The sequence below is a fragment of the Ochotona princeps genome, chromosome 2, assembly GCF_030435755.1.
Source record: "Ochotona princeps isolate mOchPri1 chromosome 2, mOchPri1.hap1, whole genome shotgun sequence".
In the NCBI taxonomy this organism is placed as follows: domain Eukaryota; kingdom Metazoa; phylum Chordata; class Mammalia; order Lagomorpha; family Ochotonidae; genus Ochotona; species Ochotona princeps.
In genome coordinates this window covers 80,452,466-80,480,122 of record NC_080833.1, presented here as the reverse complement: position 1 = coordinate 80,480,122, position 27,657 = coordinate 80,452,466, and the positions used below count along the sequence as shown (strand labels likewise).

At 43.6% G+C, this 27,657-nt stretch overlaps 1 long non-coding RNA gene across 1 annotated transcript; it reads right to left on the bottom strand.

The window, feature by feature from the left end:
* LOC131479589 (uncharacterized) lies at positions 1-27,657 on the bottom strand. Its single transcript, XR_009244993.1, has 3 exons — positions 27,330-27,657; positions 5,801-5,937; positions 1-124 (listed from the first exon to the last, which is right to left on the bottom strand). It is a non-coding gene; the product is annotated as an uncharacterized LOC131479589 (long non-coding RNA).

The following is a 27,657-nucleotide window of genomic DNA, read 5'->3' as shown; positions in this document are numbered from 1 at the left end:
CAGCAGTCAGCTGACCCGTCAAACTGAAGCGCACACGGGCGCCACGCTGTTCCTGGGAATCATGCCTGCCTTCACCTTTTGTTGTTGTTGTTAATACTGGAAATGATGACGTTTTCTATTATTGCTTTTCAATGCACAGAAGTTGTAAGGTAGTGTTACAATCAGTTCCCTTACACCCCTCCCTCTGAGCCCATCCCCTATTAACATCTCATATCAGCATCCTTGTCATAACACAGGAAACACACTTGGCTTCCCCGTCCATTTTTAAGATTTATACATTTGAAATGTTATGGGATATAGCCAGTGATAGCCAGCACCCACTGACAGTGGGCAAATGAAATGTGGCTGTGTTCCCCCACCCTCTGTCCTGAAGGTGGGTCCTTACAGCAATGGAATGTTAATTCCATCCTCAGCCACCCTCCCTCACCACCTGGGTATTCGTTCCTGCCCACCTGTGACTCACTTATCATCTGAAAGGGGACGGTATTGCGTTGTGTGACCACTCCCTTCACAATGGAAGCAGGGGCTTGCTCTCTTTCTGGTCAGGTACTTCCATTGCTCTGGCACCTCAACTTTTGGCTGACCCAGGACAGGTAATCCCCTGAGCGTGGTCCCCGTGTACTGCTTAGATGGGACAATGGATATAGCAATGTTATTTCTGGTTTGTGTACTATCAGCAGTTCCAGGAGAGGTGAGGCCTAGCAGTGGTGCAATGTGGGCACAAAAGCCAGGGAAAGGTGAATGTTTATGGCTTTGTAAGTGTGTCCAGGTTGTTTGCTGCATGTCTCTTAGGGTAACTTATATTGTTGGGGAAGCTGGGACATAGGTCTTCAGCTTAATGGTAATGACTATTTGTTCCTCTTTGAGTTATTTTTGGTTGGATTATGGCTGGGTTATGTTTGGTTGGATTATGATTGTTTGGATTGCCATATGGACTTGTGATTTGCTATTTCTAGTGTGCTCTATTATCAGCAAGCTTGGTCACTAAAGACGCCTTAATAAACCTTAGACATGTCTGGTGTGATCTCGCTTGCACCCTGCAACAGAAAGAGTTACAGAGAGATGGGTGGCGGAGAGTGAGAGAGAGATCTTCCATAAGCTGGTTCACTCCCTAAATGGCCACAATGGTTGGGGCTATACTAGGCCAAAGTCAGGAATCAAGAGCTTCTTCCAGATCTCCCACATGAGTGAAGAGGCCCAAACACTCTTGCCATCCCCAGCTGCTTTCCAAGGCACATTAGCAGGTATCTATCTGGATGGGAAGTGCAACTTAGGCATTTGAACTAGAGGCAGTATGTGATGCTGACAGTGTAGGTAACAGTTTTACTTGCAATGCCACCATGCTGACCCCCTCCTCCATCTCGTTTTTAATCCACACTGCTTCTCTTTCTCCCAACCCTCCCATCCTCTAGTAATCACCATTTGACATTCAGATTGTGTGTTTTTAAAAAATGTGCCATCTATACCTTTCATTAATATTAACTCATTCAACATCAGTAAATGTTATCTCTGTTTTACAGCTTAGGACATTAGTCTGAGATTAAATAAACGAGGGATTCTTTAATATGTCCCATAAAATGGCTTGGAAAATTGTCTTTGATAAGTGTGCATACAGATGTTTTCTTGTTGGGAACATAGGGAACGAACATGGCTTTCATTTCTAGAAGTCCCCATTCCTACTGAACAAGTGTGTCTCTTAAAGGGGGACACACATTGTTAACCATCCTGGGGACTCCAGGGCACCCAGCTGGCCCTGCACCGGAATGCCTAGACTTGGCAGTTTATCTTGCTTGGCTAAATGGGTTCCTTTCCCACTGTCAACAGCCAAGATGGGAGGCAGACATGGGGCCTCTAAAAGCCAAGAGTTTTAGCTGAAAGTTTCCTAGCCCTGCACTGATTTTTCCTGGAGTGTGGGTTTCACAGTGCCTAGGGGAGCCGCAGAGCAGCTGGTCCTTGTCTCATGAGCTAGCTGGCAGCTGGGAAGACAGCAGAGTGTAAGGCTTCCCTGCGTGGGCCCCGCAGCCCAACTGCTCTCTCTGCTAGTTAAGCTGCTGGGAGACCTTGGATAAGCTAGTTATTGTCCCTCTCCCTTTTTTTCCTACCTGGAAACTGGAAAAATTAACTCCCTACTCTTGGGCTATTATTTAAAAGTAATTATAAAAGAAAGCACATAGAGAGGCCTCTAGATGGTTTCCTGACCGGCAGGCCCCCAAACCACCAAGGGAATGAGGCAATAATGTTTTTCAGCAGCAAGAACCAGCAGATAGTCTGAGTGAGCATGTCCATTTACTGTAATGCAAACACAAATTTATATAGACTAAGAAAGGAGAAGGCAGAAGGGTATCTCCCAACAGTCCTCCCACCCAACAACAACACTACAATTGGCTATAAGGCACGTCTATCACTCCAGACCCTCCAATCATGGCACAGTTCATATACAACACTCAAGGTTGGCAGGTAAGCCATGGGTCACTTATACCAGGTAGGCTGGCAGATAATGTGGGACCGCACCTGACTTCTCAGAGTTGCTTATTAAGGAAGTCACAGGACAGCTCATCCATGGACAGAGGAAAGAGAATGGAGTGCAGCCCACCATTCTCACCTGTATGGTCCAGTGATCAGGCCAGATTGAAGTCTCGGTTAGCCAAAACCATTGCATGGGGTTTCTCCAGGGACATGGTTGCTGCATTCCTATGACCTCCCATATAGGCCAAGCAGGCAGAGATCCAGGGGCGATCTCCCTCAGAGGCCCTTTGAGTTCTTCTAGTTTTGGCTGTTACTATTGTGCCAATTATTATTATTGGAAGGTATAATGGCTTCCTTCCTCTCCAACAGTAGAGTGGGCAATGTTATAGGAACAATAGCCATTGATACATCTGAGTTTGTTACTAGCTAATGTCCCTAGCAACTAAAAAGTCTTCACTGTGACTCATTTCAGGATTCTAAAAGCACCTGTTGCTCTCCAAAGTTGTCTTTCAGGTTCTCAGTCACATTCCAGGGAAAGCTGTAGTCACCAGCCATCCTGGGCTGTTCCAGACCCTGCTACAAGAATAGCACCTGCTCAGATGGTTAAAAAGTTTTCAAAGGTCACTCTTTGCTTCATTTTAGTTCTAAGATCTTAGGGTCAGTGTTATGGTATAGTGTATTAAGTCACCACCTGTGATGCCAGTATCCTTTGTGAATACCAGTTTAAGTTCTGGCTGTTCAGCTTCTGATCCAGCTTCCTGCTAATGTGCCTATGAAATTGGTGGAAGATAACCCCAGTACAGGGGTTCTTGCCACTCAGGTGGTAATCCTGAATGCAGTTCCGGGCACCTGACATTTGCTTCACCCAGCTTTGGCCACTGAAGTCATTTTCTGGAATCAAATCACAAAATTGAGTCACTTAAGTTTAGGCTTGTGTACGTTTGCTAACCTTCTCTCTATGCTTCTGTATAAAATGCTTTGCCAGTTTCCTGCTTTGGGGGCCAAAGCACAAGGTGCAACATGCCCTGCCAGTAATTCCCCATGGCTGCCCAACTCACCTGGTTCCCACAGCTGCCTAACTCACCAAGTCTATAAAAACCCTTTAACTCTCATCCCAGGGTCATTCTCTGAAGGAAACAAGAACTGACCCCAGCCAGTTGGTCTCTTCAATACATTTTGCTACTTTGCAAAGCTGTCTCGGCTGCACTTCTTGGGGAGAGGCTCAGGTTGGATGCAACAATTTAAGGAATAAGCCAGTGGATGCAAGGTACCTCCTTCTCTCACTCTGTGTGTGCATGTATCCCTCTGTGACTCTGCCTTTAAATAAATAAAATCTGAAGTAAATAAATAAAAGAATACTGAGATCTCTGTCCCAGAAGGAGCTTATGTTTTATTTCTCTATGTTGATGTGTGTTTCTGAAATGCACCTGTGTGGATCTGGGCACACCCCTGCATGCAATGACAATGACTTCCTGTTACATGTTCATTTCCCCTTAAAATAAATACTCATTTCCCCTGCTGGTGGAGTCACAGAAATGATTTCCTGTAGTTTCCTCATTTGCTGCAGTTACATTACTTTGTGTGACCACTCGTGATATGTTTCTTAGAATTCCCCAAGAAGCAGGCTCACAGTTTTGAATGGGTAGCAGTGTCAATCCAGACCTATCAAGAAGATGTCGAATTTGGTTCTTGACAACTTACGTGCAAAATTGTGGGACTGAATTAACAAAGCAGGTTTTACTTTTGAGGGCCCTTGGGGACAAGTTTTGTTTATCTGGAAAATCCAGACAAATTAATTTCTTGGCTTAGGGAGCCATAACCGTGTATGCAGGAGCAAGACCCTGTGAGCCTTGCAGATTCCTTGCTGGGCACCACATGCCCAGGCTGGCTTGGGTCTCTTCAGCCCCTCCCAGCGGTCTTACTGCAGCCCCTTGGTTAGTGTGCTGGACAATCTCCTGGCTCCCACGCCAGGGTCCCAGACCATCTGTTTTGGATCACTGTTGATGGAGCCTGCCTCTGAAGCTCTTACTTCCTGTCATTTGGCTTGCAACTTTTTGCTGAGTCATCTGACCTCATGGATCTTCAGAAACCATGGTCATGTGGCAGAGGAAACTGCTATGAGCCCACAGCTTGTCTGTGACCATATATTTTTTTTTTTTTAAATCTAATTCAGCCAACATTTACAGATCACACATTGCATTGTTAGGAACTAGGAGCTGACTGTGATGTTAGGGCCTTGCTTTACCTGCACAGAGCTCTCGTGTTAGTGAGTAGGAAGGCTCACATCCAACACCTATACACCACACCTTAAAAGTACTATGAACGGTGGAAGAAAATGTATGCAATGTCACCAAGGAGTGATTCAACCTGGGGAGAAATCACAAAGGAAGGCTTTAGTAAAACAAGCAGGATTTTATCAGCTGAGAAAGGGAAGAAAGGTCTGGGAAGAGGATGTAGGGAAGTCGGAAAAAGTGGGCAGGTTTGTGATGCCATGCCTTGGAATTATCATGCTTGACTGGACAATAGGAAGCCCAAACATGGTTTAGGGAGAGATTAACCAGGCCAGTTAAAGTGCTATGGAATGAGTGCAAGACCTAGAACTGGGACTCTATACAAGAGCGAGGGAGGTTTCTGAGCAAAGGAGCTGGAGTGTGACTGTTTCTAGGCCTTAACAAGTGAGTTGGTGAGGTTGGGAATCTGTAAGCAGTTACATGTAGGATGCAAGAAGACAGGACAGAGAGGGGGCGTTAGTTAGGAAACATGGTCAGCGGTGATGGTGACAGATGAAACTTTCGAAGTGGCAGAGACTGGAAGGGAGGGAAAGAGAAGAGGCCAAAGAAACGGTTGGGAGGTGGAAAGAGAAGGCTCATCCACAACCCCGGGCTAATGTGGGAAGTCAGCAGGGTGGTGGGCAGCAGAGAATGGAAGAGCAAAACCTGGGCTGCAATCCGGGTGGAGTGCTGAAGACGATTCGTGGTAATGATGGAGGAAGTGGGCTGATTCAGCCTAGAAGAAAAAAGCTTAAGCAGCACTTTAATGTTCAATAGAAAATATTTTCTGCTCTCCTGAGAAAAATGCTGGAAGTAAGATCTGATGAACTCAGACAAGATATGACAAGGAACTTCCAAGTGAGAAAACTGGGAGAAATTTTGCCTTAAGGTTTGTCTCCAGCCTTGCATCTGCCTCACGGCCTTGAGATTGAAAACGTCTACTTTGTTTTCCTTTACTGGAAATCGAGCTTTGGCCATCCTTGCTCAGTGGTTTCCTCTTGGACAGAAAAAACAGCCTCACTGGTACTCTACAGGAAAAGCAAAAGGGACCAATGTAAACTCACCATCGGCAACAGCTGTGCTCAATTCCTTGGTGCGTTTAAAATAAGCATACTGGAAATCACAAGAGATTTTGTGGTTGTGTCATCATCAAAATCAAATCTCTTGAGGTGGCTTAAAATTGAATGTCACTTGGAAACAGCTTTGGCAAAAAAAAAAAAAAAAAAAAAGAGAAAAGAAAAGGTTATGCAAGGTGATAGGAGCATTTGGGGTCACCTAAAGCTGAAAGTCTGAGTGCCCCATTCCTTTCCTGCCTCCGCCTTCTCCGCAGCGTTTGTTTGTTCACCAACTGCAGTCGCACAAATTGCGTTGTTTCTAGGTTTTGGCTATTACAAATAAAGCTGTTGTGTGCATTTGCATCAAACTTTGCATGGACATATAATTTTAGTTATCATTGGTGAATACTTAGGAAGGAAATATCTAGAGAATATGACAGGGATTTGTGTAACACTAAAAGAAGCTTCCAAACTATTTCCCAACATCGTTAAACCATTTTCTGTCCCCATCAGCAGTAAATAAGAATTCCAACTCTTCTCTATATTTGCCAACACTCTTATTGGAGACTGTTTGATCCTATGTAAGTGAGTCTATTTCTGGGCATTCTGTTCTGTTCCAGTCACACCAGTACCACTATCTTGCTCACTGAAGCTGTGTACTAACTCTTGCAGCCAGGAAGTGTTAGGTTTTCAAGTTTTCTTTGCTTTTCTGTTTTTGTTTTAGTTTAACTAAGTTCTTCACATTTCCATTAAATGTGATCATCAGTATTTTAATATCTAAAAAGTACCCGTTGGGATTTAAGTTGGAATTGCTTTAACTCTGACGTTCAGTTTAGGAAAGGTTGATGCCTTAACAGCACTACTGTATCTTTCAATCTATGAACATGGTTTATCCCTTTGTTTTCATTTTGGTCGCTAATTTCTCTAAGCAGTGTGCTGCGTAATTCAGTGTACAAATCTTTCCCAGGTTTTGATTGCTATATCTGAAAGTGTTCATTTTTTATATTATTGCATTGATTTAAAAATGTTTAGTATCACGTTTCTTATCATGCATAAACACAGCAGATTTTTAAAAGAATCAAACATTTCCTCTTAAGAAAGTTGATTCAAATGCAGTTGAAAGAAACAACATAAGCAGATCAAGTTTTCCTCACTATTTAGCAACATCTTGCCAAACAACAATCGTGTCAAATCCAAGATAGCACCATTGATACAGTCAAGATGTTTTGTCCCATCCTGCAAAGATCCTTCCTGTTGCCCTTTTATAGCTACACTTCTCATAGTGTTTCCTTGGCTCCTAGTCACAATCAATCTGTTCATTTCTTTTTTTTTTTTTTAAGATTTATTCATTTTTATTGGAAAGCCGGATATACAGAGAGGAGGACAGAGACGAAGATCTTCCATCCGATGATTCACTCCCCAAGTGAGCCGCAACGTCCGGTGCTGCGCTGATCTGAAGCTGGGAACCAGGAACCTCTTCCAGGTCTCCCAAGTGGGTGCAGTGTCCCAAGGCTTTGGGCTGTCCTCGACTGCTTCCCCAGACCACAAGCAGGGAGCTGGATGGGAAGTGGGGCTGCTGGGATTAGAACCAGCACCCATATGGGATCCCGGGGCGTTCGAGACGAGGACTTTAGCTGCTAGGCCACGGCACCGGGCCCCAATCTGTTCATTTCTACAATTTCATCATTTCAAAAATGTCACATGAATGGGGTCATTCTACCATTTGAGATGGGCTTTTTCTCAACAATTCCCTGAAGAGTCAGATAAGTTGGGCATATCAAGAGTTCACCCATTTTCATTTTCAAATAATATTCCATATCTTGGAGATAACATAATTTGGGTATACCAACCTTTGAAGCGTGTTTGGGTTGCTTTCAACTTCTGATGTTGTGGGTAAAGCTGCCATAACCAGCTGTGTACAGGATATATGTGAACATATACAGGATATATGTGCTTATTTTTCTCATCTATACATCCAGGAGTGCAACTGTGTGGAGTCACATGATGGTTGCATGTGTAATTGAATAAGAAACTTCGAAATGACTTTGCAGAGTGGCCATGCCTTTTACATTCCCATCAGCAATGTGTGTTTTTGTTCCCACACAGCCTAGCCAGTGTCTGGTGCTGTCAGTACTGTCGATTTTAGTCATTCACATAGTTATAGAGATGGCTGGATATTACTTTTTTTTTTTAAGATTTATTTTATTTTTATTACAAAGTCAGATATACTGAGAGGAGGAGAGATAGGAAGTGGAGCTGCCGGGACTAGAACCAGCGCCATATGGGATCAAGGCAAGGACCTTAGCCACTAGGCCACACTGCCGAGCCCTGGATATTACTTTTTTAATGTGCACATCCTGTTGGTTAATTAAACATCTTTCAGATACACTTATTTTTCATCAGTATTCTGTTCAGTATTGATTAGTCCCTAACTTTCAAACCCTTTCCAACTGGATTTTTGTCTTGTTTTGCTTCAGTTTTCACTGCTGAGTTTTGAGAGTTCTTTATATATTCTAGCTACTGCTTGTCGTCCTTTGTTGGATATGTGCTTTGTTTCCAGGACTGTTCTCTCAAAGTGGTGAGAGCGGATGTTCTTCCAGTTCCCAGTTTGGAGAGAAAGCATTCAGTTTTTCACTGTAAGTGCTATGTTACTCGTAGGAATCTCACATATGATTATTGTCAATTTGAGCAAGCTTGTTTTGGTCCCTTGCTGATGAGAGGTTTTGTCAGGAATGAACGTTGCGTTTTGTCACATGCTTTTGCATATGTTAATAGAGGTGATTTTATGATTTCTCTTTTGGAGTCTGTTTATGTGGAGAATGAAATTGGTTGATAATGCTCAAACATTCAGTCATTCTGTTTTTCCTAGTCTGAAAGTCAATTTCCATGGATGATTTGTTCTTTTTTTATGTTATTGGTTTTGACTAGCTAAAATATTCTTAATTTTTTGCTTATGTGTTTATGAGGATTATTGGTCTTCAGTTTCCTTGGGATGTTTAATTTTTGCATCATGTGAAAATATTTTTAATATTTTAAAGTTCACTCACAAATTATAAATAACCACTATATCTATCAAAGAAACTGATTCTTCTTAAAATTCATTCTACATAGAAAATGTCAGGAAGAAATGGGTTCAATGCAGTATGTATCACCTTGGTAAAGTTGGAATGTATCTCTACACTTGCTAATCTCTCTCATGAGCTCTCTTGCAGGTTGAATGGTTCCTGGAATGCGGACTTTGAAAGCTTGACCAGCACGCTTTGACATCCTACTCATGTTGATCCCATTTCCTGGAATTCTCTCATAGATATTATAGTCCAAGGGTTCCATTTGTTCAGGAACTGAGTGGGGGTTGCTCCTAGGATGACTCTTATGCATAGGCCTCCTTTTGCTGTACCTTCAGCTTAAGCGGCAAAAACAGCAAGCACAGGCTCAGGTTATGGCCATAAGACAAGTCTTTGCAGCCCTAGAAGGAAGGCAAGACCCTCAATTCTGGCTCTCACCTATACAGTAGCCGGGGCTGGTAGTCAAAGACGGGCAACCTCTGACCCAGTCAGGTACCAACCTAAGACAGGAGTTAGGCTTTGCCATCTGCCTAAGCTTCCCATGACGGGTAAGGACCTGACGGGAGGTCAGATGACCTAAGACAGGCACAGTCACTGAGCCATACCCTTACTGTATCATAGAAAAAATAGAAGGGGGAACTGTTAGGAGCCAAAGACTTATGGGGCTTATACTTGGCCTACCTGACAGCCTGTTGCATTGCAAAAGCCTGCAGGCAGGGCTACAGCAAGCAGGATATTAGGCCAAAACATCCTCTGTAGAGCAAGCAGAATACAACCTCCACCCTTGTTCCTGTTCAGATAATTAGTTCCTCCCCTGTTTCAATACAGCTGATTAGTTCCTTCCCTGCTTCAGTGAAGATAATTACTCCCAGGAAACCCCTCCCTTTTTCCCCTCCCCTAGAGAAGAAGGTATATATATGAGGAGTAAAAATAAAGAGAGAGGCACTCTTTTCCACGAAGTACGAGTGTCCGTGTGTTTCTTGGGCCAGCAGCCCGGGGCTAGCAGCCCGGCATTCCCAGTCCACCCTCAGGGTTTGAGCATCGTGTCCTGCAGGTCTGGACAACTTTCAAAGATTATTAACTAAAGTCACATCTTAACCAAATTCCCTTAGTTTTTACCTAACATTCTGTCCCAGAATCACTTTCAAGATTCCACCTTACTTTGAATTTGTCATGGCTCCCGAGACTTCTTTCTCTTAGCTGTTGCAGTTTTCTTCCCCCCATACAGTTTCTGTTTTTGATGACTGAGACAGTTTGGAGCAGGACCATTCAAATATTTTGTGGACTAGATCCTAATTGAGATTTGTCTCATGTTTTTCTTATGATTAGACTGGGGTTATGAGAGTTTAGGTAGAAGAACATGGAAGTACAAAATGCCATTTGTTATCCCGTCATATCAAGAATGCATGGTGTCAACACGATTTCTTGCCGCTGAAGGGAATTTGGATCGCCTGATTGAATTGCCATGCTTCTCTGCCATAGGTATTCCCACCCACCATCAGTATGACATTAAGTCACGATGTGCAGTCCATTGTGAAGGGCACGAGTCAGGCTCTCCCTCCTTGAGGACAGAATAACTGCAGCCATTACTTGAAATTATTCTGCAAGGCAAATTTTTCTGTTCTTGCTGATTTCTTTCTTTGCTTAATCCTTTGTATCAGGACAGGCCCTTTCATATTTATTTTCTACTTGGGTTCCTAAGCCTAAGCTGTGTTATTTATTTTTGTTGCCCTGTTTATCCAGCTTTGGCCATTGGGAACAGTTTCAACAGCCTCTGGACAGATTCTCATCATGGTGGAGTTTTTTGTTTGTTTTTTACATTTCAGAACTCGCCTGTGACACTCCAAGATGTTCTAGGCTAATCTTGTTTATGTCTCCCTAAGTGCTGGGAGCAGCGGTGTTTCCAGGAAGCCTTGACGTCTTCTAATTGGAGAAGGACATTGAGACAGATCTGGGTGTTTGCCTGCTTGTTCCTACTGAGGGGCATTGCCTCGAGGCCTTCTTGGGTGGCAAAGCAAGGAGTGGACGTGTGTATACAAACTCCTTTAAGTATGCATGCATGAACACACACACATACACACACAGAGTCAGCAAAGCGTGAGTTCATACTGTCTCCAATTCAATTTTTTACTAGCCCCTTCCCACTGTTTATCTAAAACTCTCCACCCCATCAGTGACAAATCCAGTTTCCACTATGTACCGTCCACTTGCTGAATCATTCAATGTCACTATATGTGTACAATGATATTAGGATTGCTAACGTGGTAGTCTGCGGGAAGCAACTTTATCAAAATGACTACAATGCCCTGTTCCTTTTGCTTCAAGTCTTATAGACATCATTCATTTCAGAAGTTACTTAGGTTAGTACCTGTCCTCTCATGCCTTTTTCATTGATTGCTTAAAATACAATTCTTATTTTTTCATTTCTTCCACTTACATTATCCTGAGCTTTCTCTTCTTATTCTAGTTTTTCTGTGTGTCAAAGCTGAAATTGGTGGTGAAACTTTTAAACATTTTCTGATATAAGCATTTTTAATTTCCCTTGTGATTTCTTTTTTTGCTTTAAGGGTTATTTGTATGTTTAAATTTTAGTTTCCAAGTACTTAGGGGATTTTTCAGATAGCTTTTCAATGTGACTAGTGATTTCTAACTGAATCCTATTCTAATCACAGAACACATTTCATGTAACAGGAATCGTCTTACACGTCTAACACCTGTTTTAGCCCAGAATCTGATCTGCCCCTGAGAACATGCTTACTTTGGTGAGAAGTAAAATTTGGGTATTGTGGCTTGTGTATGGGTACAGCACAATAGTTCGTACAGTTTAAAATAGATTTTAAAATGATCAACAAAGCTTCCCCTTCTCTCCTCCATTCATCCAACAACTACATGTGGGTGTATAATATTGACCACATAGGCAACACTTTAATACTCAATATCTACCCAGAATTGTCCTATTGACACTGACACAACAGACTTGGTAGTGATATAACAACAAGCCAAAACAACTTGCTGGGGGAAGTTCCTAGAGGAGTTTGCAATAAGATAAAGGAGAAAACACACCCTTCCAAGTAGAAAGTGACTGCAAAGCGCAGTCATGGACCTGGGCTGAGCACACTGGGCTAAGGTTGTGTTTAGAATGACCTTGCTAAGGGAAGACAGATCAAGACAGATGGAAACAGAAAGGTAGATATCAATCTCCCACCTATGGCACAATCTACGGACCTCTGCACCAGTTGGGACTGGGTCAGGCTGAAGCCAGGATCTTCATCTGTGTCTCCCACGTTTGTGGCTAGGACCCAAGTACTTGTGCCATCAGGTATGGCCTCCCTGGGCACACACTGGAAGGAATCTGGAGTTGGAAAAAAGAGCCAGGGTTTGAACTCAGGCACTTTAACATGGGATGCTGGCATTCCAAACCATCTTCTAACTGCTAGGCTAAATGTCCCTTGAACGTCTTTTAAAATTAAGATTTCTTTTTTAGATATTACAAGTCTGATGGGGGTTCCTGCATGGATGTCATTGACGTTTGTGGATGGGGTAAATGTCAAATCTGTTACTGGTTGATTCATTCATGTCTTACGAAAGATTTGTTGAGTGTCTGAAGTGTCAGTAGTTAGCAAGGAGCTGAGGATTCATAGTGAACAAGCAAGGCCCCTTCCCTGGGTTTTTGGCTTCAGCCTTGCCCAGCCCGAGTTCTTGTGGGTTCTTGGGAAGTAAATAGCAGACGGGAGATCTGTCTCTACGGCTCAAATAATAATAATTTAATAGGTTCTTAAATGAAAAAAAGGAAGTATGCACCTGCCCCTTGTGCTGGGAGCTGCAGGGCAGCTGACCTACACTACAGCAGACCCAGGTCTGAACATCCAGACTGGGCAGAGACACATTCCACGTGATGGCAAAGCATCATCCCCACAGAGGTGTCGAGGCAGAGATGGCACTTGAACCTGGGAAGAACTCCCCTCCAGTCACAACTGTCCAAGTAGCAAAAGCAGGCTTGCTTTCAGAATCTGAGTCTCCTGTCCTGGGGGTTATACAATCCCTGGCACTGTGCCCGCTTGGCGAACATGTTGCCAAGGCAACTCAGACACAGGCTGGTGGGAGTGAGGCTAGACAGCTCAACCATTGCACTCCTGCTGCAGAGCATGTGATTATGTGAACTCTGTTCCCAATGCTCTGGCATTTTCCATCTGAGCCAGTGGGGTGAACTGGTCTTGCGCCACCACCTGTGGGGCCAGCACCAGCAGTGTCCCCAGGGATCCAGTCCAGAGCCAGGCAGCACGCTCTGGAATCCATAGCAGATGCTTTAGTCCTTGGGACACACTGCTGCCCTGTGCGTCATGTACCACATGTCATGCCTCCTCCCCAAACCCCAACTCCAGAGGCCTCCTCTCCCGATGACCCTGGGGTCACAGTGGCTTCAGTCTTGCCAGGATGGAACCAGACAGCAGGACAAATTCTTTTGTAAATGTTCCTCACTCCATCCAAGTTTGTACTTCCTTTAGAGGACTTTTTGGTGGTTGTTTTTCAGCATTTTTTCTCTGCTCTTTTTACTAATTTGGAAATAACAAATTACATTTTGCCAAGGGAGGGAGAACCCTTCCCTTCCCCCAAAGTTTTTTCAACTACCCGCTTGGTCAACACTCTTGCAGAGTAGCTTTCCAACCTGGCCAGCACTGGTTTTATGAGTGGGAAATTTGAAAACAAAGACTTGAGAATGGTGATTTGAAAACCACGCAGTCTCAGCAAGGGAGAGACGTCTGTGTGTGTTTGTATGTCTGTGTGTGAGCACACGTGCATGTGTGTGCACACATGCACAGTCAACAGCACAGCAATTGTTTTGCCAAGTAATGAACTGAAACATCAATTGTCATAACAAACTGGCAAGTGTGGGCTGGCCCACGCCCCACACTATTGTGCAAACTCAAATCCAACACCTCAGTGTAACATGAAACACACCCATGGCAATTGGGCTCCCAAACTTTCTCTCTTGCTTCTTCCACTGCTCTTATATACTCTTGTACTTTGCTTCATAATCCATCAATTTGCTTGATACTTTTGCTTTAGCAATGCTACTTACATGTCTCCAGGAAAGCTGATTAGAAGGAAGGAGCACTGAGGGATGGGATTCTCACTTATCTCTTAGTCATCTTTTTAGCAGGAGTTGCTTTGACACATGGTCAACGAGAGAACTAATATGCTAGAATGGAGATGGAATGGGATTAAAAGAAGCAGAAGCTACGCAAAGGACCTGATACAGGCAGAGTCTGGGGAAGGAGGTGGGGCGTACGAGAGGTCCTGCAAGGCAGCTGCCAGGGTCAGATGAGAGGCTGACTGTGCTGGCAAATGTGTGCATATTCTGTCTTCCCCATGCCAGGGTATCTTCTGTGGGAGCTCACCCTGGGCCTCTGCCTGCTTGGCCTATGTGAGATGTCATAGGCATGCAGCACACTATGTCCCCGAGGGAAACCACTGACAATGGTCTCGACTAACTGAGACCTCAACCTGGCCTGTTCATTGGTCATACAGGTGAGAGCAGTGGGCTGGACCCCAGTTTCTTTTCTCTGTCCTTGGATGAACTGTGCTGGGACTCCCTTGATAAACAACTCTGAGAAGTTGGGATGGCCCCACGTTGTCTGCCAGCCACATGTGGTATGCACAGTCTTCAAATGATCCACAGCCATGCGTGGTGAATTTGAACTGCTGCATTCCTGTCAGCCATTGGTGTTGCATGTGACCTGTTACATGACTGGAGAGTCTTGAAAGATAGACATGCCTTTGAGCCAATTACAGTGTCTTTTTTGGATGGGAGGATTGCTGGGCGATGCCCTTTTTCCATTCCCTAATCCTTTCTTAGTCTATATAAGCTTGTGCTTGCTTTACAATAAATGGACATGCTCTACCAGACTGTTTCTGGTGGTTCTTGCTGCTGAAAAACACTGTGCCTTGCCTCCTCAGTGGTTTCGGGGGCCTGCCAGACAGGGATGCCCCCCCGAGAATCTTCCAGATGAGTGTTTGGACTCCAACCTCCCAAGAGCCAGCTTGGCTAGGCTTTTACCTACCTGGGGCTGCTGTTTGCCTCAGGTAAAACAAGGGAATGGTAAAGGCAAGGCCTGCGGCCCAGATGGGTGCTGGTTTGAGTCCCTGCTGCTTCATTTCCTGAAGATGGCCCAAGTGCTTGGGCCCCTACACCTATGTGGAAGAAGTTCTTGCCTGCTGGCTTCTGCCTGGCTCAGCTTTGGCCTTGGTCACCATTTTGGGAGCGAAACTATGAATGGAAGATTTCTATGTTTCTGCCTCTCCCCCTGTAATTCTGCCTTTCAGGTAAATAAACTAAACGTGCTGGCTCATTTCCATGCAGAAGCTTTGATGCGAAGGAAGGGCACTGGGCATGGAGTCAGAAGGCCTGGCTCCAGCCCAGTTCTGCTGTGGACCAGCAGTGAGATCTCGGGCCCATCTCAATTTCCTCATCTGTCCAATGACTTCGGATTTAAGCCTCCTCCTGCTGGATGGCCCCACAGTTTTGGATGGCATCAAACCCAACCTGTATGCTACTGTCTTCAAATCTGCATCACCGAGCCAGACCTTCCCTAGTGTCTGAATCTGGAATCCAAACTTCTCTGGACAAACACATTTGAAATTCACAGGCCCCAAGATTCACCACACGCTAACAGGTGTGCTTGCCCTTGTTTCCATCTGGGCACACTGAAGTGAACCTGTGGGCCCAAACTAGAACTTAGGTATTTATCTGAGCTCCACACACACCTGCAATGTTCACTCACCCACAATCCCCACCCAGTCCTCCTAAATAGTCCTTGCACTCAAAACCTGGCTCCAAAATCCCATTGTCACTGCTCCAAATTGAAACCTGCTCACCTCTTTCTTGTATTGTATCAGTATCTTCCAATCTCAGCTCCTCAGTCAGCTGTCCCCAATGCTTGTTTATTCTTCTAAACTACAAATGCTGAACTGCAAATCCTTGTGCCTCTTTTACATAAAACCCTTAGTGACTACATGTTTGCTTCCCTTAGGGTAGATATCCAGATTTTTGAACATCTCCTGAAAGTTGCTCCCTTGGGATCTTCTAGACTCATCCTCCACCCTTCTGTTCCTTCACCTTGACACGATCTCAGAGTGAAAGCAGCCACACCAAGGACTGTAAAGGAGCCACCCTCATCCTTTGGGAGCTAGAAGACCTTGTCCTCTGGTATGACATGCTTCTCATCTCTTTCTTTGTCTCTCAGGCTCTCACTTTCTCATCAGGATCAAGATTTTTATTCTCTTATTCTTCCTCAGGAAATTTTACCATTCCTTTGGAGCCAGAAGTGACTGTTTCGGGGCTCTCATTTGATAAGGGCCCTCCTACCACAGCACCTATAAGGGGACTTCAACAAGTTCATGTATGTCGAGATACAAGACAAATCTCTTTCGGTGCAAAAAGTATTTGACATCTGTACAGTTTTTTCATAATATGCATTTCCCATGAACTTTCACAAGGCTCTTGCATGCATGGATTTCAGAATTTTTCATGCCAAAATAAACTTACCCTTTAATGTTATCTCCCATGAATGTTCTGTGTTATGTGAGTGTTTTGCTGAGGGAGGATGACCTACCCTTCACCTGTGGTGCTCTGTGGTCTATAGACCCTTCTAGGCAGAGCAGCAATCCTAGTCATCACTGTCTCCCCAGAGCATGGCTTGCTGCCTTCCTAGCCCTCAATTGGTGTTTGGTGAATGAGTAGATAACTGTGTCCTTGTCACCTCACAGAGCCCTCGTGAGAACTGAATGGCAGCACGTGGGGTGACTTTGCAAACAATGTGTTAAGGATATTTTTGAGAGTTAAAGGATTTAGGAAGGAGATGAGCATGGTGGGCTCATTTCACAGTGGAACAAAAATGATGACGAGCTGTGTTGTCTTAGGAAGTCAGAAGAGAACCAGGACAGCTCTGAAGACAACACGTAGCCTTAGACCCCTGTGCTTGGAAACGCTCATTCCTGTAGGTGTAGCTCCAGTTTATGCAGCACTATCAGGTGCTCAAGTAATAGGCAAACACACTTATGCTCTAAACCATAGCTTCTGTGGGCACATGCTGTGCCATAATAGGTTAAACCAATGCCTGTGACACCAATATCCCATATGAGAGCTAGTTTGAGTTCTAGCTGCTCTTTCTCATCCACTTTCCTGTTAATACGCTTGAGGAACTGATGATGGCCAGAGTGCCTGGGCTCCTGCCATTTATGTGGGAGAGCTGCATGTCACTCCAGGCTCCTGTCTTTAGGCTGGCCCAGCCCCAGCCACTGTGGCCATTTGGTGAGTGAACCAGCAGATGGAGGATCTCTCTCTGCTTGTGTTTTTCTGTTGTTCTCTCACCTATCTGTCTCCCTCTCTCTCTGGGATTCTGCCTTTCAAGTAAATAAAATCAGAGAGAGAGAGAGAGAGAGAGAGAAGAAGAAGAAGAAGAAGAAGAAGAGGAGGAGGAGGAAAAGAAAAAGAGGAGGAGGAGACAGGACTTCTTTGGGTTTGTGTAACTCTTTATAATGTGGACCAGGTAGACTTTGGAGCAATAAATTCAGTCTTCATTGAAAGTGGAGACAAGATTTGTGGCATTTTCTGAGAGTCTGTAAGAATGTCCAGATTCCCCTTTCCCATAATGCCTCTTCTCTGTAGAGCCAGGGAGAGAATGAGGAGAAAAAAATTGAAAGAGAAAGAGAATAGCAAATGGAAAACAAAGTGCAGCTATGAGTGTCATGCATGGGCCATGCACAGTAGTCACTCTACTTGACTGTCCACCCAACTCCCTACCTCCTATAGTGCAGGAAGAGGAAAGCTGGCTCAGAGCACACAGTTTGGGCTAGAAACTGAAGGAAGGTCTCCTGTTTAGTGCTAAAAATGAAGTAGCTGTCCAGTTTCCACTACCACCCAAGTCATTTGAGTTGCTATACGAAGAACGCCTTCAATGAGATGACTTTTAAAAAAAGATTTATGTATTTATTTTTAATTGGAAAGTCAGATATACAGAGAGGAGGAGAGACAGAGAGGAAGATCTTCCATCCGACGGTCACTCCCCAAGTGACCACAATGGCCGGTGCTGTGCTGATCCGGAACCAGGAGCCAGGAGCTTCTTCTGGGTCTCCCATGTGGGTGCAAGAACCCAGGGCTTTGGGCCGTTCTCAACTGCTTTCCCAGGCCACAAGCAGGGAGCTGGATGGGAAGTGGAGCTGCTGGGATTAGAACTGACACACACATGGGATTCCTGAGTGTGCAAGGTGTGGACTTTAGCTGCTAAGCTATCACACCGGACCTGAGATGGCTTTTAAACAACAGAAATTTCTCATAGATCTGGAGACTGGGAAATCCCAGATCCAAGCACCAGCAGACTGAGTATCTGGTAGGGACCCACTCATCACTTCCCATATGGTGTCTTCTTGCTGTGTCCCCACACAGTGAAAGACAAGTGACTCTCTGAGGTCACTTCTATAAGAGCATTGATCCCAATCATGTGGATCCTTCCCTTAAAGCCTACTTACCCCCAATGCCTCACATCATCACACTGGCAATTAGTTCATAAATTGAGATCAGGGTATAAACATTGAGACCATAGCAGTTGGTCTCATACACACACACACACACACACACACACACACACACACACAGATACATGGACATGGATATTTTATTTAGTAGTGATTAATCAGTCCCTGCCACCTTGTAGGCATATTTCAAAAATGGCAATGACATCCACCTTGAGGAAGGATTAAGAAGGATGTGGACAAGAGGGTCTAAAGTCCCACTCTTGAACAACGTGGTTGAAAGCAGTTGGAGCATTCATTATTTAATTTGCTGTAGGCACTTATTCAATATCATTATTGAATTATTCCATCCCCAAGTTCACACACTGAAGCTCGAATCCCTAAGATGACTGTATTTTGAAAGAGGGTTTTCAAGGAGGTAGTTACATATGAGTGAGATCATAGGGTGGGACCCTAATCTGGAAGAGAGAGCAGAGCTGACTCTGCACAGCGAACAGGTTATGTGAGGACACACCAAGAAGGTGGCTATCTGCAAGCAAGGAAGAGTCTTCACCAATAGCCAGCTCTGAGTGATACCTCAACTGTGGACTCCCAGAAATGGTGAGAAAATAAATATCTATTGTTTACAGCATGCAGTCTGGGACAGTCCCTAGCAAGCTAATACAAGTGTCTATTGTGCACCTTTGCCTCGAGGGGAGTGAAAGAGCTCTCCAGCTTCCAAGGATCCATGGCCTTATTGAAATTTCCCTGTTCAGGTTGCATTCTGAGTTTTTTGTATTCTGCGTTCATCCTGTGGCTTACCAAGTATCCCTCTTTCTTCATGAAAAACCACCACCTCTCCCCTGGCTCTTCCTCCTTCCCCTAAATTCAGAAGACTGATCATGCATTAGGTATGTGCAGGAAGAGGCCCTCCCAAGCTCTGGCTGCACTGGATTTCTGCATAAAACATTCACATCCCTCAATCTGGCCAGGCTAAGAGGGGAGATGTGGGACCTAAGTTTTCCAACTCTTCCTAGTTTACTGAATGAGTACATTCAATTTGCTTGTGTTTCTTAAAATAGATCTCCAAGAGGTATATATGTGACTTCTAGTTTCTGCTATTACAAGAGTTTCATTACCCTAAGGTGAATTTTCAGAAAGGGTTAGTAAAAGAGTTTTGTTTAAAGTGTACCTCAAGTTGTTGACATAAGCTGCCACAAGCATGATTCTGAAATGTAAGGTGGGGCAGGGGGAAGGGGACTCCTAGTATTATAGGTAAATGGTGGCAATCTTGGTCGGGTCTCACATGGAATTTCCAGATGGACAGGACAGTGAGCAAGGCAAACTTTATTTAAGCCAGAAACTTCCTGAGACAGGGTCAGGATGGGGAAGCTGCAAGATATGAAAACCCGAGAAACTTGTCAAAGTAGGGGTATTTTAAGTATCATTTGAGTGAACAGAACAACAGTTGAAATCAACCAGAAGGTGGGGACAGAACCCACCAGAAGGATGAAACAGAAAAGCCATTGGAATGGTAAGATAGGCACTTCATCTTTCTCTTCTCATGATGAAACCAGAAGCACAGAGCTGTGGAATCAGCACTTTCATCTTACTGAGGGCAACCTCTGAGGATAAACAGCGTTTTGACTTCCCCTCTTTCTAACAGGGACTCAACCTAACTGCCTGTTGGCCCATTTGACTCCTTTTGCTAGGTTACTCACAGAGTGGGCTTATTCTGTCTGTCACTCTGACCATTAGCTTTGTGATATGATATGGTGCAATTCTGGGTCTTTCATCTCACCTTGCTGTGCTGATGACAAATGGAGCCTTGGTTTGGGATTACCAGCCTGGCATGTCGCTGAGGACTTTGATGGGCAAGCGGGAGTGACTCCCATAACAAGTTCCACATTGAAAAACTCTGAAGGCAGAGCAATGTGTAGGGGTCAGAATTTAGGTGGGAGGCAGGATGAATCCAGGACTTCAGGAGAGAATGTCACAGTGGAGGGCATTTCCTCCTCTCTGTGTTGACTTTCTCAACAGCTCTATGTTTGTTGTAGAGATTAATAACTCAGAGGATTAGCAGTCATTACTCACAGAGATGAAAAGTTCACAGGTATTTCTGCCACCTACGATGGTCTGTGCCAGCAGCTGCAGTCAAGTACCTTTTGGGCTTGCATGACATCTAGAACCACTCACTTTCTAAGCAGGCTGTCCACAGAAGAAGGCATTTGGACGGCCAATCAAATGGGAACTATTCAACTGCACTTAAAATTTTAGAAATATAGGCTAAAGATGAGAAATGAACTTTTGTCTCCCAAACTTTAAGATATTTAACAGTGCCACTGAGGGGTTCTAGTTCAGAGATTGAAGTGGGCCCATGTATTTCCTTCTTTCCTACTTAAAAGAGGCCTCCTGAAATAGCAATAACAAGCACACAATCCACAGTGGAACATAGTACAGCAGATGGGGTTTGTGATAATCTGACATTGGTCTTCTTGTCAGTAATTTTGTTATCCTAGGATTACCTAGTGGAGCAACCAATTCCTTTGTAGTGCCAAGGAAATGCGATTTTCCATCTAGAAATATCAACCAACCCTCCTATGTCAAGTAAATATTTCTCAGAATCGCATTTTTCAACCCATAACAGTACTGCATAAGATCACTAATTTTTAGTTTTTCAGGACTTAAAAGCTTATTCACCAATTCTGTGTGCACGTCTGTAACATGGAAGAAGAAACCAAGATGGAGGAAATTGCAGGATTCAAGAAAAGTACGAAATAATTTGAGAGTATAACTAAAAGAAAACTACATGATGGGCAACATTGCATTCATTTAGAAAACAATGGAGCAAATTAGTTAGTTCTATAATGGAGTGCTTAAGAAATCAAGTGATCTGCAAGATACAGTCCAGAGGCTTTATGATCTCATTATCAGCAAGATACGATATGAAAACTAAGCAGAAGTTCCAGAAGAAAAATTAGGGAAAAACCTAAAACACAATAAGAAGCAACCTAAATTAAGGTCTATTTTTGAGATCCTGATTCGGATAAGAACATTTATTTAGACTTTTGATCACTTTCTTTTGAGTAACCCAGGAATGTTTTCTTTCTGACTTGGTTCTTCAGTGAATAACTTTTGTATATTTATAAAATTACAAATATACTTCTTTTATTATTTGGAGTAAGTTTTTAGACAAAGCATAGGAGACTTTAGTTTCAGAATGGGATGTAATTATTACAAATCCAATACATGCAAGGAATGGTAGTAATGACAGAACTTTGGAGCAAAGGAAGTAGAGAGAAAGGGTAGAGCAAAGAGTAGAAACATACACACATTTATTTCCTATAAAGAAATACCTGGGGCAGCATATTTTAAAAAGGAAGAATTATTTAGGCTCACGATTCAAGAGATTCATAGCCTAAGACTGTGCAGGACCCCACTGATTTGGTCTCTGGTGATGGTGGCAAGGCTCTGAGGCGGAACAGGGCGTGACATTGCAAGAGACAGGGCACATGTTTCTGTCTACATCTGTGTTCTCTCTCCCTCTTTCCTATCCCATTCACTTCCCCTCCCTCCTTATAAAGCCACCTGTCTTCGACCATGAACATGCACAACCTAACAATTTGATATCTAATCTCTTCCTAAGAGACCATCTCTAAACATCTAATTGAACTCAATATTCCCTTTCTTAGGACAATTTATGTTTGACTTTGGGGACTAAACTGCTGACTTTGGGGAAAAAATATTCAAACCATAGCATACTGCAAGAAAATAAATGGAACATAGTCTAAAATTATAAAAGTGAGATAAGATAGAGATAGTGAGAGACTAAGTTAGCCTAAACTCTTAAGTGACAAATAATACATAGAGGTATAAACATATTATCTAATACTCTGTCATAACTATAAAAACAAGTGAACAAGAACTGATTAAAGTTGGTTACAATAGGAAGTGGAATAAAGTGAAGACAGGGAGGAGACTTCTCATAATTTGCTGTACTATACTATTTAAATAGTATTATTTGTACTATACTAATTTCATCACTTGTAGCTATTACTTTTAAAATAAAAGTAGAAATAATATGACCAAGTGTTGGCATTGGAGAAGAAAACAAAATCTTTCTTGGTTCTGTTTGCAAGAGTAAACACAAAATTACTCTAATCTTTACAAAGAGCAATTTTGTAATATGAATGAACATAATTACTACAGCATAACTTTCTAAGAATAATTTTGTATGAATTTCCATTCTGCTAGGATGTGGTGAAGCAGTGGTGGGCAAACCAGTCAAAGGAGAATCCGAAGGACACTCCAGGTTTTCCTCCATTACAAATGAGCATGAACACACATACTCACATCGTATGTTTTGCCACATGTCTCACATACTGACTCACTAACATGGAAACATTAGCCACCCACGTTCTTATGAGTTCTCTCGTCTCGAGTTTTTGTTCCTTTATCTTGGTCCTTACATGGAAAGCTGTCTCTGGTGGCTTCTCCATCCTCACATGACTCATTTTGATTTACTTTTGTGGAAACAACTAACTAGGGAGCTGGGATTTTTCCTTCCAGCTAGAGTCCGAGGCTAACCGCAATATTCTCAAACTCCCGGGTGCTGGCCAGCCATTTGGAAACATGCCCTTTGTCTGTCTGTGCTCTCCATGTGGTTACGATGTTTCAAGGATGATTGGCCTATTAGAAAAGTGGCTCCCGTGGCCTGACACACTCATCCGCAATATATCAATCGCTGACAGATGGGAAAGAGAGTGCAGCCCCTGGACAGGCTCAGCAATAGTAATCCAACTACAGTAAGAAGAGCCAAATTCTTCCCATGATTTGGTGATGAGATTCTTGGGAAATACTTATGGCTAAATCACATTTTTGTAGAGCATAATAGTTCACACATAATTACAACAGCCTCCATAATCTCCATTTTAGGTGAGGAAATCAATGTTTGCTATGAGAAATTAATTATCCCTAATCATTCAGGTAGAAAGATTGGGAAGTAGGGATTATGATCCAGACCATATCATTTTTTAGCTTGTGTTTTTTATGCCACGCCAGGAGATGTGTTTTAGGACATCTTAGTGTGATAGTTGTAGGGATTAGACATGACGCTCTGCACTCTGCTTCAGAGTTTCACAGTAATCCCTCCGGTGGATACTGACACCCAGTCTCACTTTTATGGACTTTGGACTATTCCTGTGTTTGCTACGTAAAAGCTATGTGTCCCTGCTCAAGTTCACACAATCTCTGGGTTTCAGTTTCTTCAACTGTGGAACAGAGGTAGTTACACTTTCCTCTAATAAAAACTCACTGAGATGGCTGTGAAGTTCCACCATGATACTACATATAAAGCACCAAGCAGTGGTGATAGTGGTGATCAATGTGAAGAGAACTTGTCGAAATGTGTAGGAGGCCTTAATCAGCCCATCCAAATTTCCTCCTCAGATGGGTTCCTGTTAACTGCTCTCTTATCCTCTTCACTGCCAACTTATTTCTAGAATATTAAGTATTCCATAAAGATAGCAATCTTGAGCTATGAGGTCTACTTGCAAAAAGCAACTGCAGAGGTGTTATTATGAGCCAGACACTGGACATTCAATGCAAGCACTTGGAACAGGTGTCTAAGAGTCCCATTCTTTCTTGTGCTTACAATTGTGACTCTTTAAGGAGAAATAGAAGCTGTATGCATGGTACCAGGGTCATTTTCTTTCTTTCTTTTTTTTTTTTTTTAAAGATTTATTTGTTTTATTACAAAGTCAGATATACAGAGAGGAGGAGAGACAGAGAGGAAGATCTTCCGTCCGATGATTCACTCCCCAAGTGAGCTGCAACGGCCGGTGCGCACCGATCCCAAGCCAGGAACCTGGAACCTCTTCCGGTTCTCCCACGCGGGTGCAGGGTCCCAATGCACTGGGCCGTCCTTGATTGCTTTCCCAGGCCACAAGCAGGGAGCTGGATGGGAAGTGGAGCTGCCGGGATTAGAACCAGCGCCCATATGGGCTCCCTGCATGTTCAAGGTGAGGACTTTAGCCTCTAGGCCATGCCGCAGGGCCCCAAGGTCATTTTCAATTGCTGACATAGTATCTTTTCTATCCGGTAGAGGGGAGTTTATTGAGTGATTACCAGTATCACAGGTATTCAGAGGACTAGAGAGTATTTACATTTAGTAGATTTGGCTTCAACTGAGTTCATGGGCAAATGGGTAGATGCCCATAATAACAGCTTTTGCATGTTGGAAAAAACGCCAGGCAAAACCACTGCTTCAGGGTTCTTCGGAGCAGGAAAAGAAAGAGATCGGCGGGCAAGAAGACATCTTGACTGTAGGATTATGCTGCTGACTCCACTTATGACAGGAACAGAAAGCTTACATCATTGCCTGTGAGACCGGGGTAACTCCTGAATGCTCAATGCAGAGAAAGGAAGAGAGGTGAGCAGCAAAGGGACATCTGGGTAAGGAAAGTAGGTGTTGTCCATTTAGAAGAGACCTGCTTTTTGTGGTAATACAAAGTTACTAAACCCACTGTGCCTATAATATAAACCCAAGTTTCATCCAGGGCAATGAGGTGCACAGTACAGTCTCAATTCTGTGAACAACCAGGGTATCTGTGAAGGAAGCTACCACAGGCTCAGGGGAACACACCTATTTGCTTCTCAAAAGAAACAGGGAATGGAATTCTAAGACTGCTCTTTAAATTTTTGGTCTAAGAAACAAATAAATGCTACATTGATTCTGAGTAGAGAGGAAAAATTAAAGGGGGCGGGATGGGAATTTCCTTAGTAAGGCAGGAAATTTTCTCTAGTAAGCGGATATATTGAAGGACAGACATGTCTTCAAATCAAATTGGCAAAGGGTATTTTTAGCAGTACTCAGAGCTGTCTTATTGCACAACATTTTAAAAAAAATTCAAGCTCAGGGCTGCCATTGTGGCATAGTTCAATATGTTGCTGCCCGTGACATCAGCATCCTATATCAGAGTATTGGTTTGAGCCCTAGCTAGTCTACTTACTTCCTATACAGCTCTCTGCTAATGTATTGGAGAAAGCAGTGGATGATGGCCCTGGTGGCGGGGTTCACCCAGTAAGAGACCCAGGTGGAGTTCCTGAATCTGGGCCTCAGCCTGGCCCAGCCCTGTTTGTTATAGGCAATGGGGAAGTAAGCTAACAGAAATATCTCTTTTTCTCTCTCTTTATGTCTCTCCTTCTTTCTTTGTGAGTCTGCCTTTCATATAAATAAAAATAAATCCTGTAAAAGATTAACTCAATATCATACATTTAAATATTGAGAAAATTCATAACAGAGATGAAAGGAAAAAAGTCAAACTTTCAGAGTGGTATGCACAACAGGGAAGAAAGAGACCCTTGGAAACGTCTGGAGATATTTGTGATCATTACTGAACGGGAGGATGTTCCTAGCCTCTAGAGGGTAGGAGTGCCTTCAAAATCCTTCATGTAGGGCTAGCACCATAACATAGTGTGTAAAGCTGACTATCTACAGAACCAGCATCCCATAGGGGCACTGTTTGGAACTCTGACTGCTCAACTTCTGATTCAACTTCCTGCTAGTGGCCTGGGAGAGCAGCAGAGGATGGCCCAAGCGGTTCAGCCCTGGCATCCATGTGGGAGACCCTAAAAAAGTTCCTGGTAGTCATTTGGTAGTCATTTCCTCTTTTCTTATCACTCTCTCTGTAACTCTGCCCTTCAAATAAAATAGATTAAAAAAAATTCTTGCATGCACAGGAAACCTCCCTCCCCAACTGTCTATAGTACAGAGGTTAGGGAAACTTGATTTTAAAATGTCCTTCTTTACACCAAATATAAACAAACCATTTCACAATACAACTAACTGAATGAAAAAACCACAGGTGAGGACAGAGGCTTATGCCAGAAACAGAATAAGTTGTATGAACAATACAATCTTGCAAATGAGAAAATTTTTCCCTTAAACTTAAGCTAGATCTCTTATCTCAAACTTTTCAAATATAAGGTAAAAATTATAGAACCACATATGTTTGGAACACTATGGATAACTTAAAAAATTTTGTTATTATCCTTTGTTGTTTATAAATAACATGAAAATTGTCATGTTTGGTATTAACAGTTTTACATAATTGTCTCATAGATTGAGATGTTAATTTTTAATATTGTGGGACATTTGTTAAATGTCTTAGCTAGTGTATTCACTACCAGGCAGGCAAAAGCTTAGTCCTAACAAGTTCAAAAGTTTTCTGATGGTCCTAGACACGTGGTAGACACAGTACTAGAAGCATTCCAGGCCAGAGGGGTAGGGGAAGAAGCAAAAGTCATTTACTGACAATTATAAAACCAATTCCTGACAGATCTAGGATCTTATGGAAAGCCTGCTGAGCCTCGTGTAAGTTCTGTGTCCTGGCATACCTTCTTAGCATTTCTTGAGAAATCAAAATGAAACGAACAGTAATTTGAAAACCCACCCCTACATTATGAGTCTGAGTGGGAAGAGCCTAGAAACTTTGGTAAACCTGAAGTCAAGAACTAGGGTATCCAGAAAGACAGGACTCGGCAGGACAGTCCAAAGAGTCTCTGGTTTCACACCCCCTCATGGGCTCATCTTGAGGTTTGAGGGTTCTTCTGAATCCCAGACCCACGGAGTAATCTGATTTTGAGCTGGAGGAATGAGAAGCTGCACTCCTGTATGGCTTGGCTCAAACCCCTTTGCATATACCAACAATTCATCTTTCTTGCCTGGAAGCCAGCGGTGAGGCGGTCTTCATTTTGGGAGATCAGTTTTTTTTTTGGAGGGGGCGGGGAGGTGGGTGGTGGGTGGTGCTGCCTCACAATGAGTAGCTAAATACGGGGAAACACAGCAAATGGCCGGCTTCCCTAGGATTCGAATTGCTGGGGTCAGCCCTTCTCTCCTCCATCCTCCTGCAAATCTGGAAGGAAATATGAGGGGGAAACCACCATAATGGAAAGTTACTCACTCTGATGACAAACCAGGAGCCGGTTCCAGTGCACTATTTCACAGCTGTTGGTTTCCACTCTTCAGGAGACCCACACCTTGTCGTCTGGACGTGCTTAACGGCTCAGAGACCTGGGCAAGGTGGGCAGTGCTGGGTTCTGTGGAGGAAGGACGCCAAGCAGGTGTGAAGTCGAGGGACTATGGCGCTCCTTTCCTTGGCCCTTTCGCACGGGGATGGGAGTAATGGGACTTGTGTCCGTGACACAAGAAGGGAAGGAGCAAGAGTGAAACACCAAACTGGATGTGCTCTCCATGCCCCGGGAGACAGGGTTATCGCCATATTGATCCTG